The sequence below is a fragment of the Tenebrio molitor genome, chromosome 6 (genome assembly GCF_963966145.1).
Source record: "Tenebrio molitor chromosome 6, icTenMoli1.1, whole genome shotgun sequence".
Lineage (NCBI taxonomy): Eukaryota > Metazoa > Arthropoda > Insecta > Coleoptera > Tenebrionidae > Tenebrio > Tenebrio molitor.
The window spans coordinates 1924689-1939919 of NC_091051.1; the positions used below are offsets into that span (position 1 = coordinate 1924689).

The 15231-nt window shown below is 42.5% G+C and overlaps 3 long non-coding RNA genes across 4 annotated transcripts in view; 2 read left to right on the plus strand and 1 right to left on the minus strand.

The window, feature by feature from the left end:
* LOC138134010 (uncharacterized) lies at nt 1–13231 on the plus strand. Its single transcript, XR_011160609.1, has 4 exons — nt 1–1209; nt 1279–1409; nt 1475–1596; nt 10478–13231. It is a non-coding gene; the product is annotated as an uncharacterized lncRNA (long non-coding RNA).
* LOC138134009 (uncharacterized) lies at nt 6404–8313 on the plus strand. 2 transcript variants are annotated; one of them, XR_011160608.1, is made up of 3 exons: nt 6404–7946; nt 7993–8061; nt 8129–8313. It is a non-coding gene; the product is annotated as an uncharacterized lncRNA (long non-coding RNA). The 2 variants fall into 2 exon arrangements; XR_011160607.1 differs by having other exon boundaries at nt 6404–8061.
* Nucleotides 12259–15231, minus strand: part of LOC138134011 (uncharacterized) — an 18602-nt gene continuing 15629 nt past the window's right edge. The window contains exon 3 of the long non-coding RNA XR_011160610.1: nt 12259–12329. This is a non-coding gene — a long non-coding RNA (uncharacterized lncRNA). The remainder of the gene's footprint in view (nt 12330–15231) is intronic.

Genomic DNA, 15231 nt, shown 5'->3' on the forward strand with positions numbered 1-15231 from the left:
GCTCCAAGACAATTAAAGAGATAAAAATAAATGGTCTTGTTGTAATTTTTGGCTCCGCGCGGAAGTTCTGGTCTTTCCTATTAACTCCGATTAATTCCACTTTGCTTAATTGCTTCTTGCAAATGTTATTGTTTTAAATGTAAATGGAATGAGTAATTGATGCAAATGTAACGGAAATTATTTGTTGTATGATTAATTCAGGTGTTACGATGACAGAGGTCTGACATGCCGCTACTACCGACGTTGCACGAGGCGTGCTGTCAACCTTTGGAAGTGGCCATCTTTGAATCCCATTTAATGAGGTTATGAAACATTCAAAAATAATCGACCGGTCGATGTACAAACATTCATTGAAAGGAGAAAAGCTGGCTTTAGATGGTTTTAAGTGAAAGATTAATAATGATAATAATTTAAGACTGTTTGCAGTACTGCTATAGAATTCTAAGAAACGAACAGGATTAAATCCACTCTCGCTCTTCTAAGCAGCAAAAAGCGAAGGAACGAGTAAGAAAATACCGCGAGGTTGCTCATTGCGAGATTATTTATTTGATTTGTTGTTGTCGTTTCAATTTCCAGGTGTTTTCACAAGTACTGCTTTGTCTACACTCGAACCTGACAAAGACACAACTGCTTTTTTTTTCTTTTTGTGCAGTCGAGCATCGGAAAATATCTAGTCGTATGTTTTGCAGAAAAAGGAAGCCTTGTTATAAAGTGAGTCTGCGAATCAGAATCGGATTGAATTTTTTTATTGCAACTGTCAAATTTGACAGATTATAACTATCTGAAGATAGTAAGAGATAAAAATCTACCAGTGTAAAAAATGTATAAGGTTAACCCCACCAACGAAAGTTCTTCTTCTTGCAAGTGTTATTGTTTTAAATGCAAATGGAGTGATTAATTGGTGCAAATGTAACGGAAATTACTTGTTCACGATTAATTCAGGTGTTACTATGACAGAACAGAACTGTGACATGTCACTACTACCAACACCGACACATCGATGTTGCCAACCTAACGAGGCGTGCTGTCATTTTTGAATCACACTTGATGAGGTTATGAAACTTTCGAAAGTCATGTCAAAGATTTTGTTAGCAGAAGAATAACAGGCTCTGGGTGGGTTTAGGAATATTTACGGTATTGTTGTCTCTGGGAAACGAACAGGATGAAATCCGGTATCGATCTTCTGTGGAGCAAAAATTGAAGGAACGGGTGAGAAAATATTGCAAAGCTGGTCATTGCGAGATTTTTTATTTGATTTGTTGTCGTTTCAATTTTCAGGTGTTTTCACAAGTACTGCTTTGTCTACGCTCGAAGGCTACAAAGACAGAGTTGTTTTTTTATTTTGCGCAATCGAGCACCGGGAAATTTCCAGTTGGGTATTTCGCAGAAAATGGAAGTCTTGTTACAAAGTAAGTCTGTAAATGCAAATCGGATCGTAACCGAGGAGAGAACGTTCCATTATCCTATTTTTCAGGATATGTACGATGAAAGAGGCAAATAACCCGAACGTTCTTCGCCCAATAAAATTAGGTCGATTTTGCAGGAAAGTAAGAATTATTCATACATACGTAGCCGACATCAGAGAGAAGCTTCGAGGTACTCCTCTTCATAACTTGCATTTAGATTAGAAATTTCTGTCGACATCAGATATTCATTAGGGTGAAAATTTTATTTCGGGGACGAATTTAGCGCAAAGTGTCAACGGCGCTCTTTCGTCTTTCAAGTAAACAATTACCGTCGACCGCAAAACCTCCCTTCCCGTTGCCATTATCTCTAATAATTTTTACGCATGTAATAAAACCGCCGCTTGATAACGTCAGAAACTGCGCCACATCTCATCGAACCGTTACACGGTTTTATTTTTTATCAGCGAACAATGTGCGAGGGTCGCGCCGAAAATAAACAAACCTCGATAAAAATAGGCGAACGGCGGGGGTGGCGCATCACGCCTCATTATCACTATCACCTCGTATCGATCGGTGATCCCGTCTGGTGCGATAAATCGCCAGGTGACAAAGCCCGCTCCTGCAAGATTCACGAGCACGAGGGAATCGGGGGTGCGACGGAACGCCGCGATTAAAATTCCACGCAGCCCCCGCTACGGGCCGAGCCGACCCTGCAAGTGTCACTGGCCGAACAGGCATGTGGAAGGGGGGCCCCGGCTCCTCATGCTCCACTGCCAAGGCCAGGACTTACCTGCTCTCTCTCGAGCCCCCTGAAATCACGAGATTCTGCAGGTCGTAATTCGGGGCTCTCTTTCGACGGTTGAATGAGCCTCGTGTGCCACCTGCTCGCTGCACACCTGTCCTGATAACCGAAACCCACCGGTGAAAAGAAATACGGCGAGGCACACGATGTGCCCCCAGTTGACACGCTCATTCACCACCCGACTTCGATCGATCGCTAATTATTTGGGCCAAGAATTAAAAATAGTCTCGTTACCGTATTAACGACACCGCACAATTCGAAGCCGCAACATAATGGACGCATTTGCATAAATATGTGACAAACATTTCGGAGGCGTGGCCCCCCAAATTCATCAAAACCTACCGGTTTTTTTTACAGGAAACTGCAACGCCAGGGTGCATTTACGGAATTCGAAAAACACCTGGACACTCCAAAACGCAATTCTAGTTGTTAGTCCGTCACGCGTTTACTTTATTAAATCACTTTGTCCCTTTATTGCTCCGTTTCGCCCTCCCATTTATTCACTTTCGCCACAAAATGTTCAAAACCAAAACATAACCTAAATTTATTTTGTCACTAGATTTGAGGATTTGACATAAGTAAGTACACACCACGGAGAAAATTAGCATTGCCAAGTACAGTCAAAACAAACATTTTATCCAAAATTTCTTTTTATTTTTTAATTTCTCTGCAAATTCCGCTTGGTCGGAATTAAAAGTGAAGGACCGATCGTTCGCACGCACATTTTCATTAATCTCCGCTCTTCATTAGTGGACACGGCAAAAAACTAGATTTATGGGGGCCAATGAGAATCTTTCAGTCGCCAAGCCAGATGTTTCCAAATTCTTCGATAAATAAATAAATCACGGGTCCCACATTTTCCCAACGTAAAATTTGTCAAGTCGTACACGTAACGCCTCTCAGCTCATTAATTCGAGCATTTGGAGGTTATGTAAACCCTAATGACAAAATACCTTCATTAAGGCGACGGTTTTGATGCGAAAAACCGGTGTTTTGGACCGATAAAGATAATTCAGGCGCCGTTTGTTCTTCTCATTAAGCTTCACAAAGCCTTTCTGCGACAGCACCCGGTTGAGAACTCCTCACGTGACCGTCAATACTTTTAAGGTAACGATGATTGAATCTTTGTGAGTGGCAAATACTTCAAACATCTCGTAATCCTATTATCTGCCGGTCTCTTGCGACCTATTGTCTTAGCGTTGACGCGTTAATACTCACCAGGACGTTTTTGTCTCGCTAATACTGTCATGTTTAGTAAACTACATGTGCCGGTGAATTATAAACATGTTTTTGCACGTCCCAAGTCATCTCTATTTTCCGCTATTAATATAACGTCGTCGGCACCGCATAAAATATTAATCGCACCTCTGCATCCTTTCATCTCGACTGTCTTCATTACTAAATGAAAAAGCGTCGGCCTCGAGTGCCACCTTGTTTGTCACCCAGATTCGGGACGATCTGACCTGAGACGCTCTCCGAATGTTATTCTAATGAGCATTTTGAATTGAATTGAAAAGAATTCATGGATCTGTGTCCCGGTGAATATGCATCGAGATGACGCTCCTTTCATAATCTCGGAGCCGATTCATTGGGTCACAGAAGCGAACGCGTTGGGCCCCACAGAGTGGAATCGTGCGTTGCAATCAAACTGAAAGTGTTGACCTTCCAGTCGCCAATCGAGGAAGGAGTTGCAACGATTTCAATGAAGATCTCGCGGTGTTTTAGGAAGTAATGTGTATAATCCGACATTGTTGTGCTTCTGAGTGGGGTTACGTGATTAGCTCGTTTGTAATACGAAGAGAATGTCGCCGGGCGAGATCGCGTTTCGATAGTGACTCTGTGGGCCGGTCCGGCCCTCACCAGCCGAGTCCAATTTTTCAACAAATCCTCCAGAGAAAGCTGTGATCTTTGATATGATGCAAAGTTTATCAAGGATGTCGTAATGCTACAATTGTCGGTCATATATAGCAATTTCCTTTCTAACGTGCGATTGCCACTCGTTGGGCAACCGCTCGCTCGGTCGGTGAGGCATCTTCAGGGGTGGCCTCTATGTGGGTGGTGGGGCCGTTCTTTGTTGCCGAGTTTCTTTAATTTGTCAATAAAGCTATTTCCGAAGGGGGCGCGATGCTCCACTACATCATTAAGGTGAGGAGTCTCGACGGAAAACTCGAAGGTATTGATTCGGTGGTGATTGCGCAAACAACAAGTACAAAGGAGAGGGCGGCGAAAAGGTCCACCAATTGATTCGTAAATTAGCGGATTTTAATCTGAGCTTGCGGGATGGATGCGCCTCTGATTGAAATTTATTTTTCGTGGTGGGCCACACGAAGACGGATTCCTCGACGGAGAATTGTGATAAATGGCCGGTCGGAACAGGTTTGGGCGAGAAAGAGGTTTACTGTGTCTGTGGGTAGATTGTTTGATGGTTGTCGGGTCAAGGTAGTGCCCAAAGTCTACCTGCGTACGGACCCACCGTTCGATACGACGAGTAAACCACCGGAGCGGAATGATTAAATGGTTTTTTACAGGGCCAAATTGGATTGAATGTTAATGCAGGGGTGGTTTCGCAACGCCATCTGCAATTCTAATTCGGCCTTTTAAGATTTATTGGGATCCCGGAGCTGATATGAAATTATGAGAAGGGAAAGCGGGCGCTAATTCGGATTTTCTCCATTTTCCCAAACTCGAACGGACAACACAACTCGACGAAATTGATCTCCTCGGGAGTGGAGTCGACACTTCCGGTGTCACGTGACTGGAACATGAAGGGTTTCTTTCCGCGCATTCCGCCACGTTCCGGATGTCGGCCATTCGAGCCGCTTTTCAGTTTATGTCGACGATAAAACAGCCAACGCTCCTCTTTATCTGCCCCACTCGAACATGACAGTTTTGCAAAAATCGACGCCGAAACGGATTCGAGCGCCGACCGCCATTTGCATAACGAAAATTTGCAACCGTAATGGCGGAATCAAGGCCGCCGCTTTCTCATCAACCAATTTCGAGATGAAAGCGCCCGGATTAAAAAGTGGGGAAGAGTCGCACTCGTTATTCTGGCAGATTGAAAAAATTAACCGGGGGTGGTTGGGCCCCGGGGGCGACGTTTTTCAAAGCTTCGCAAGCTAAGTCAAAACGAATGTGTTTTTCTTTCCGGGTGTAGTACACTCGGCTCAATTGGTGGTGTGTCGCGTTTGGGAGAAATCGGTGCAGATGGACTGATAAGAGGGGGCGTCGTTTATTGGGCACGGAGGCGAGAACCGTGGGAGTACGCTCAGCCGGGAGGATAATTAGCGATGTATTGCCTCCTAGAGCTACTTATCGTCGGTTTTACGGTGGCAATAAAACCGTTATTAAAATTGCGGCCGGTTCAATTTATTTAAACGGGGCTCGATCGCAATTAAAAAAAATGGAGCGGGGGTCGTTACTCGGTACGCACGCACGTTTTGGACGTTCACACCCTTCCGGATGGACGCATATAACTTTCTCAATATAGGCGAGCGCCACGCAATCCCACTAGAGGTGAACTTTCCACATTTCCTGGCCCCCGAAATCCGGAAACTTTAATGAAATACCATTATATACAACATTATCCAGTTTCGGACGTCCATGATGAAATGGGGATTAGGCGATCCGGGCCCATTGTGTCTGCGTCACTTTATACTTTATAACGTCAATTTATTCTGGCCTCTGCCACCGAATTGCCCTAATTACGCCGCGAATTTAATTAAAGCCGACCCTGGCGGGCGGGGTTGCGGAGGGTGCGTTCGTCTTTCGGTGGGCTTCAACCGCGTTTTTTCGGTATCGACGAACGGAAATTGGACGGGGCCCCCATTAATTTATTCCGCCGAGTGGAGGCTCCAGAATTGAAACGAAATAATTACGGCTGCCCGAATTTTAATTTTTCTTCGGTCTGGATTTAGTCGAATCGCTGTGACGCGGACGGATGGCCGTAAAGTGACTGCCGAGATGACTACTTCCGAAAAACTCTTCAGTCGGTAATTTTAGCCAGAGAAGTTTTTTCCACGAGAGATAATGGAGAGTCCGAACTTCCGTCAGTTCAAAATGATCCCGATAAAGCTTTGTTCGATTCCCGGGAGGATTCGCTCATTACTGCTGGGTCTCCAACCAATTACTTTTCCCCGAATGTATAATTTCAAAATTTGTTGTTGCTCTGCAAAAAGTAAACACAACAAAAAATCCTCGATTGAGATAAAAAACACTCAAAACATTCGATTATCAGTTGTGTACCACATAAAAAGGTATCATTGTGTCAATAAGTACGACATGTGTTCGGTGGGAGTTGTTTCGTACATAAAACTCCAAAATACGACAAAGTGGGGGCCGTGCTTTGTCAAAAAGAAGTTATAAAACTGTCACAGAGCTCAATATTTACAACAAATGAGAGTACTCACAAATGTGGTGTCTTGTACTCGGCACGTGTATGTCTCACTCTGTATATGATGACCACAAGTATGTGGGAAGAGAATGAAGAATTTCGTTTCTTCAGTCGAAGAACCGAAGACTCGTTCGCGTTTACCTCTGTATCTTTGGAAGAGAAAGTCTATTTGACTAGTTTGCACATTTGAACCGGCTCGTGCAACAGTGGACCAATTTTTTCCAAATGTTCCAAATCGGCACTCGATTTTATTGAAATGTTGCCAAACAGGCTCGCCTCTTCCGTTCCAGATCCCATTAATTAAGTTTATAGCTTTGGCTGATTGAAAAAAGTGTTCGATCAACGACCTAACCTAACAAACTCTGACTTGTCGGTTTGCACCGGTACCAACCCGAAATACGTCGTGCGGTACCAACTTGTCGCGAAAAAATCCCTTCCGTTCAGTTTCCGGGACTTTTTAATTTCCTGCGGCTGAAACGCGCTCGAGCCCCATGACATAAAGCCGTAAAAAGCCGCTGCGGTGTCCTCTAGCGGATGACCTGGTCCTCGACGGGGGTGGCGAGACAACGGCCGGGGCCGGGGCCAGTGACCGCTCCCTCCTCGCTGACCCATCCCTTGACCCGTCTACCACTCTCACTGAACCGCATTCCTCGAGAACAACACGGACTGTTGGAGAGAAGGCCGCGTTCGCACCGTTCGCCGCGCCCCCTGTTCTCGTTTTTCCATCAATCATCCCTTTGTGGGGGCGCACGTCGCGATCGGGATCCGCCAACAATTGTCTCGTTCGGGTGAAGATGAGGTCGCAGATGTATTCGGAATTAATTACGTCGAGGACAGTTTAAGCCTCTTCGCGGACAAGATGGCGGCCGAGTGGAACGTCATCGTCCAATATGTCCGCCTGTGGGGACAATTTCAATTTGAAACGACTCGGATGGGAAGTTTCCGCCTGTGCAGCAGCACAAAGACGCGAACGTGGCTGAAGACAAAGAAACCACAAAAATCGATCCGTACAGTAATTAGACTGGGGAACCGTCAACGTTATTGATGTCAATTAGTGTCAATTACAGGAGATAAACATTGTTAGGATGAGCTGCACTATCATTACTCCAACAAAGTGAAAATCTGTAGTAGCGCGGAATGAATTCTCAAACAGACAAACATAACCATAACCATAACAGTAATTGACCGCGCGTTTTACGTTTTACGAGCGATTCCTCCAAGACTGACTTTAGCGGTCTGAAAGGGATTTGGACGTTGAATGCAACACTGTTACAAAATCCGAGAGGAAATCGACGAAAAGAGGGGCACCATCTCTGGGATGTACTTGAATGGATCAGATAACATCGTAAGAAAGGAATATTCTTCTGGCCTACGCTCACGGAAAATTTCAGGTTAACTACACTTTCTTTGCGGGAAATGTTAATTTCATATTGATAGCAAACATGAGCGCGGAACTGAAGGTAATCAAGTGGTCGTGATTAAACACAGCCACGTGGTAATAAAGTGTTAAACGGTAATTCATGCCAGAGCCGGAGAAATCCTGCGAGCGATGGAACAAAATGTTATCGGGAAAAAGGTCAACTTGAGTGGATCACTCTGTATATGTCAGCACATTCCCCACGAATTAATAACGGAATTGTTCGAGTCATAAGGATAAGATAATAACAAAGAAAGTAGTGATAAGAACAAATAATAAAAATAATTATGTAAAATTGTTGTAATTTTGATTGTGTCAATTGGCGTCAGAGGGCGCCCGAGTGTGACATTTGCGTAAACTGTCATTTTTGCAACATTTTCGGTAATTCCAGGCACAAAGTTGTCGTTTAAATTCAACGAAACGTTTTGTAATTAACGGCTTCGCAAGTCGGTGTGTTAATCGTTAACAGTGTTGATGATTAAACCAGATTTAAAAATCAAATTTGGTCACGTCGCGCAGTCACTGCTGGATTCATCTCGGACGTTTCGAGTAATAAAATTGCGTAATTTGTAGGAAGATGTGGCGTTCCCATTGAAATTGTCGACTGTGATGAATAACGCTCGCATTGAAGCGGTCGCAGTGCAAGGAGTCGTTGTTTGAGAATCGTAAAACGAAGAAATAAAACGGTGTCGAAACCTAACCTCACTTTTACGGTCCGCTGTTAATGTTTACACGGAGGCGTCGAGAACTATGCGAGTTATAATAAATCCCGTGATTTTTAGAGCCGACGGAGCGATTCCATAATTCATCGAGTTCTTGTCGGGGCTTCTGTTTTCGTATTCTGTCAGTTTACGCAACGCCGTCGCCTCCATCATCGACAACAATAGCAGCCCTTACTCGAAGCGCAAGAAGCAGACAGGGTGTGGCACCGTGAGCCTGCACCGAACGCGTTCCAGACACTTTTCCTACATTTATTTCAGCGAGCGGTCGCAGCGTAACTGAGTTAAACAACGGCCGTCCCTTTGGGGTTAAAACTTGTCCATATATCCGTCCGTGAGGGGTCAATTAGTCCCTCCCGGACCCTTAATTATTCCGCATTTACCGAACAAATTGGGTCGCTTGTCCCAAACAATGATAACCAAGTGTTGCCATTAATTGTTGATGCGGGGACAAAAATTTCAACGAAATCGATATTTTGCGCCGCGTATCCTTCGTGTGCGGTGTTATTTACGACAGATAATAGTTACACAACGCAGCAGTATAGAAAAAGCGTCTCTGTATTAGTTACAGAGACGTTGAGTTAATTTATCGTAACCTAGTTCGAGCCGTTACGAAAGGAGGGGACCGGACCATTCTCGGTACGGATCTGGTGTTTGCGCGTTCGATTCCAGGACCGGATTGATTCAGATGGAGCAGCCTAGAACCGGACGACGATATTTACGTTCCAGCGCTCGCTGATAAACTAATGGCAGATGAGACTACGTAAATAAACACACTTTCCGCCACGGGCATGTGGTGGGTGTGCAACAGGAACCGACCACGTGGACGACAGGGGCGGCGTAGGCCCCCGAACATTCAAACACATCAAAACTCCGTCGTCTCTTTGTTTAGAGTGTTTACACTTCTAATTGGAGAAGTACTGATTGTTTATGTGTAAAGTGTCGTCACGAAGTGTTCCAACTGTCATTAAGATAAAATATTTTGTCCCAGACCTTTGAACAAAACTGGAAAATACATTTTCTTATCAAGAGTGACAGATAAACCCAAACGACTTTCCAAACAGACAAACTAATAAAACTACTGGTACGCAACGGTTGACTTTACAGGTTTCAAGACATTGCGGAATGTTTTGAAAACGCACCGATTCCCATAAACCTCCCCTATTTAATTTTTGCGACCGCATCCCCATTACCCGCGGCAGTATAACTTTTACGCTAAAAATTTTGCAGCCCTTTTATCATAATGTATCTTTTGTTTTTGCAAAGGCGAAGTTTATATTTATTTTCGGAGGGTCTTTACGCACGCGTTCCTACTTTTATTTTCTTATTAAAGCCGCTCCTCGACAAACTTTATTACTCGAGAAAAATTTCAGCGATTCCGAGTGATATTTTTTCAGAAGTTTTCGCCAAATTAATCTTCCGTGTTTCGCAATCGTAAATTCAAGAAATGCACTTCCTCGAGTATTATACATTTTAATTAGTACCGACCTATCCGCGTTGCCTTTGTTTCCGGCGAAGTTTTTTTATTTGAATTGTTTTTGCACTGTTACGGTTCAGATGAAGCGCTCGATAAATCGTGTTGGTTGAATATTCTTCGACCGTGGCACGGATTTCGTTGATTAAGGCAAAAAGAGGCGCAGACGAGCGACAAATCGCGTTTACCTGGACCTGGAAAAAATTCTCTTGAATGGGAAGTTTTTGTGTTGCAGTCGGGACAAGTCTAGCAATTTTTTGTTGTAGGTCTCGGGGAAACGGGTTTGGACACGAAAGGGCAACACCACAAAGAAGAGAATTGTAAGACAGAGGGACTGATGCCAGAGAAGAAATTAAGATTGTGTGGAAGGACTAGCTCCGAGGGCGAGGTGACGTCGTCTGTTAGTAAACGTCTGCCTCGTGTGGACTCTTTGTTGTGGTGTTTACCACGTTGGCGTCATTTTAGTGAGTCGGTGCTAATAAGACTGTTGCGTACCGCCTGTGAGGCAAAAACCTCGTAACAATAACGCATCAACAATGGCCCCGGTGATGTAAAAGTTGTTTAAAGCGGTCTTAATTTCAAGAAAGTGCAAGTCGCAGTCCAGCATCGGAATGCTTAGTGTCGTAATTCGGCATTCTCGGGAATAAAATCGCTAAATCGGGGCCAGAATTAATAGTACAGCACGGCCAGTTAGTATCTCTCCATCAGAAATATAAAAAAATCGCCAACATAATGTATGCATTTATTCCAGCACGTTATTTAACTTTCACAATTTTACTTTCGCCGTAATTCACATTGGCATTGTGAGCCGACATTGTCGGATTTTGTGTTATTTATTTGGAACGGTTATATAATTCGTGGGAGAAAGTGAATTCGGATGGTTTCGGTGTCTTCCTCGTTTGCCCTTTCGCGACGAGTCGCCCATGACCCGTGAGTCACCCGACCTGCACGTGTCTCGGTACAGATGTTGACGACGTTTCGTGGGTCCAGGAACCACCTAGAGATGGACGGGATCGGGTTCCGGGAGTTATCGCAGAAATTCGCGATAAGCTCGGTTCATCAGACGCCATTTCGATTTCCTGACTCACCTCCGATAAAACATTTGCATTCTTAGATTGCTTACTCAGTGGAAATAATCGCGACGGCGACGTCGTCGGAGTCCAGGGCGAAAGGGTGCGGGCTAGGGGAGGCACTGGAGGGTGCGGGGACAACGCCGGCTCAAACGGAATAACAAAGAGAAGGCGTCGGTTCGGGGAGGTTTTTGCGCTCCGGCACGTCATAATTAAGGATCAGGGTCGGCACTTTCGGAAATCGCAAAATTCCAGTTAAATAATTCAAGAATTTTTGGGGAAAAACGTATCTAAATGAATTTTGTTGTCGGTCGGAGTTATCGAACTGTCAAGTAATGTAAGTAATCGTCGATAATCTAAACACAAATCAAATTGGTTCTGGAGTTTGTTGTTTTCGGTTTGTGGTTTATTTAGATCTGGGTTCGAATCGATTTCTTCTTGTAGCCATGCAGAAAGGTCAAGTTTAAGGGCAAGAAAGAATTGGACGATTTTGCTAAACTGGCAGAATATGTTAAAGGTCGCCGGTGACAATGGAAAAAGTTTGTTGTAACAGGTAATTACGGCTAGAAGGCGTATTTTCATCAAGAATAGGAATTTATTCGCTCTGACCTGAAAACGTTATAATTGCGAAGAAACTGAAAATCAGAATGGCGAAACCGACTGAAAGTTGAGACATGCGAGTTGAGGAGCGAAGTATGTGTGGAAGTGAAAAAAAAATTGTTGAGTTAATTAATTAGATAATTAGAGTTAATAAAATAGGATTACGATAAGAGTAAAATAAAAGAAAAAATAAGAAGTGCGTCAAACTTGTTTTGAACGTGAACGGTGAGAAAAAAAGATGATATTGAAGAAATAAAAGAGAAACAGGTGTGAAAAAGTTGACACGCCGTGAAAAAAGTATTAAATATTTATAAGTTTGGGTGTAATGTAAGAACAAAAGAACAGTGTTGATAAAAAATGTTCTCATTAACTACTTACCAGTGAGGTGAGTGTTGTTGGAAATTTGTGACTTGTTCAAGGTTGCAGCAAATTCTGTAGAATTTGAGATCTAGAAAGAAGATTAAAAATCTGTTAATTATAGAAATGATTAAGTGTTCTTTTACACCCCATTTAGGACCCCATTGAGTAGCTACCAACAAAAATTAGTTGAATGAACAAAATCACCAAAAAATCATCTTTGGGGATTTTTTTTATCCGGCTCAGATTAAAATAAGAAAATAATAACGGACAATTAAAAAAAAACTGCAAAAGACTCAAAATCAATTTATAACCCGTGCGTTCAAATCAAATCCTGGGCTGGGAAAGCGTTGGAAACCGTCAATTGCTGTATTTTTAAAGCATAGATTAATTGGAGCACGTTGACAGCTAACCTAAAATTTAGAGCCAAAAAGTCTTTCTTTTTTTTCTTTCTTTACAATGTTTTACATCAAAAATAGAATAACTTAACGATCCTATTCTCGAAGCAAATATCTAAGGGCACCCTTTGCTGAAAACAAACATGTTCAATTATGTCCCGATGACACATAACAAATGTCATTCGTGTCAAACGGCGGGAAATTCAAACCTTACACTGTTTCTAAACGGTTTAATTCTTCCAACGCCTACTCAGCCCAGGATTTTATTTGAAGGCGCGATATTTGTATAATTAATTTTTCTCCATATTGCGCTGTTGCCACGCGTAATTGACGGAAAAGCGCTACCTCGCGGTCAACTAGCGAATCTCACTTTATAAATAAATAAGTACTATGCCAGCGAATAAATTTCGGACATCAATTTCATGTCATTGGCATTAGTTGTAAAACACTCTTTGCATATTAATAACCCTATTTTTCACAGTTGTTACTTTGACACAATGCAACTCATCTGATGGCATGTTCAGATTCAGTTAATCTGACGTGACTTTGGAGTATTGAGAAAATAATTTTAATATGCCAGAAATTATGACAATAAAGCTACATTTCAATTTTTACATTTCATTTTTCAAAATGACAACAAATTTACCTAATGTCCGAAATTTATTCGCTGGCATAGTACAATGGCCGGCAATAAAAATTAGCCATCATTTTTGTGTTACGTCAAAATCCAAATGTGTAATGAATGCTTTTTTGACACTGACATTTAAATGATGACTAGTTTTTTTTTGCCGGCCAGTGTACTATTGCGGGCAAAAAAAGTGGGACGTCAATGTCATTGTCTTGACTTTGAATGTGAAATAACCCTTATCTGATTCTAACCCTACTTTGAATTGATTGACGTTGTCATTAAGTATTGTAGGTTGTAGGGAATGATTGTAAGTAAGCACGTAGTGATTATTTATTTAATGCAAAGTCCCAATCAAAATCTACCTTTATCAAAAAAAGAGGGCATTTGGAAAAGGAAAATAGGAGTATAAAATAAATTTTTAAACTGTCAGCTAGAATAGTGTCAAATTTCTATGACAATAATCAAAGCCAAAATGACAATAAAGCTTGAACTACATCGAATTTTTCAAAACTGACAGAAGTTTGATGTCCCACTTTTTTTGCTCGCAATAGTACAATATGATCAATAAAAATTAGATAAAAGGTGGCTTTGGAATACAAAATTTCTGAAAGCGTGCGGCGTAACTTAATAAACTGTCACTTGTCAATTTTGACATTTGTGTGAATTCTATTTAAAATACGATTTTCATCCGAGGACACAAATAATTCATGACAGAATCTTATTTTCGAAATGGAAACGAAGAAAACGGTTCATTCACAACTTTGTTGGAGTTTCGATCAAACTTATCTCCATCACTGATGTTAGTATGATTGAAGCTACGTCGCATGTTTTCACAAGTTTTGCTTTCCATAACGTCCCTTATCTATTTTTTCGTTGATCCTATTCGATTTGCTACTCCATAAATATACATAATTTTAAGATTGATAAATTGCATACGTAATACAGATAAAATAAAAAATACATATTTTTAAATATGCACTTGATTTCATAAGTAGGTATGTGTATTTGCAAAAAACTTATAAATGTTTTTTATAAGGGCACAATTACTCCAGAACACGAACCCACACGAACGGAAGATTCCTGTAACTTTTTAACAACGTAATGTGTTAAAACTTCTGCGAGATGCGAGTTTTCTCCGAAAGCCTTGTTTCCAAGGAGAAATTTTCAGAAAAGCGTAAAAGTTTGAGTCGTCCTCAGTACGATGAGCATCATGTGCGGATTCGCCCGAAGAGCTAAAATTAGAATGTTGAGCGATAGTGTAACAGTAATGTCGATATTTTTCCTTGACTTTTTTGCTTTCACCGACGTAATTAAATATCAATAAGCACCGCCACCGATAATTGACGTGTTGATAAACCCCAACCTCATTGTATTCAAATCCGGAGTGAATGTTGGCCATCGCCGTCGATAATCGAGAGGACGCTGCGCCCGTCGATGTAGTCCCGACCAGCGTGTTTACAATAATTAACGCCCAATTCTCCGGATCATCGTTCACAAAAATGCTTTGAATATTGGAGCGCCAAACAACGGATTAACGATCCGGAACGTTTAAATATGAAACAATGAGTCGATTGTGTGGGTGCATTCTTTGCGGTGAGTCTTGGACGTTTCGGTGGTCGAATTGACGAAGAATCCGGGTCGCGACGCGTCAGGTGAGCAGGTTCGGCGGTTCGTCCGGGTCGGGATGACGAAAGTTCCGGGGGGGAAAAATCCGGGGCATTAGATGGCGGCTGTTTATCGTTACACTCAACTGCAAGCGGTAATTGTGCTGCTGCCGGGCTGATTAAAGTTATGCTCGGTATGGAATGTTTCTGCGTAATTAAAAGCACTTGACACGAGTGGAGCTCGCCTCCGGGTATTTTATTAAGCAAGCAGCCGTCCCTGGGCGGATTTTTTCCGGGCGCCTTCGCCGAGCCGCCTTTACTGCCACGAAAATTGTAAAACACATTTTCCACTTTCACAGCTGG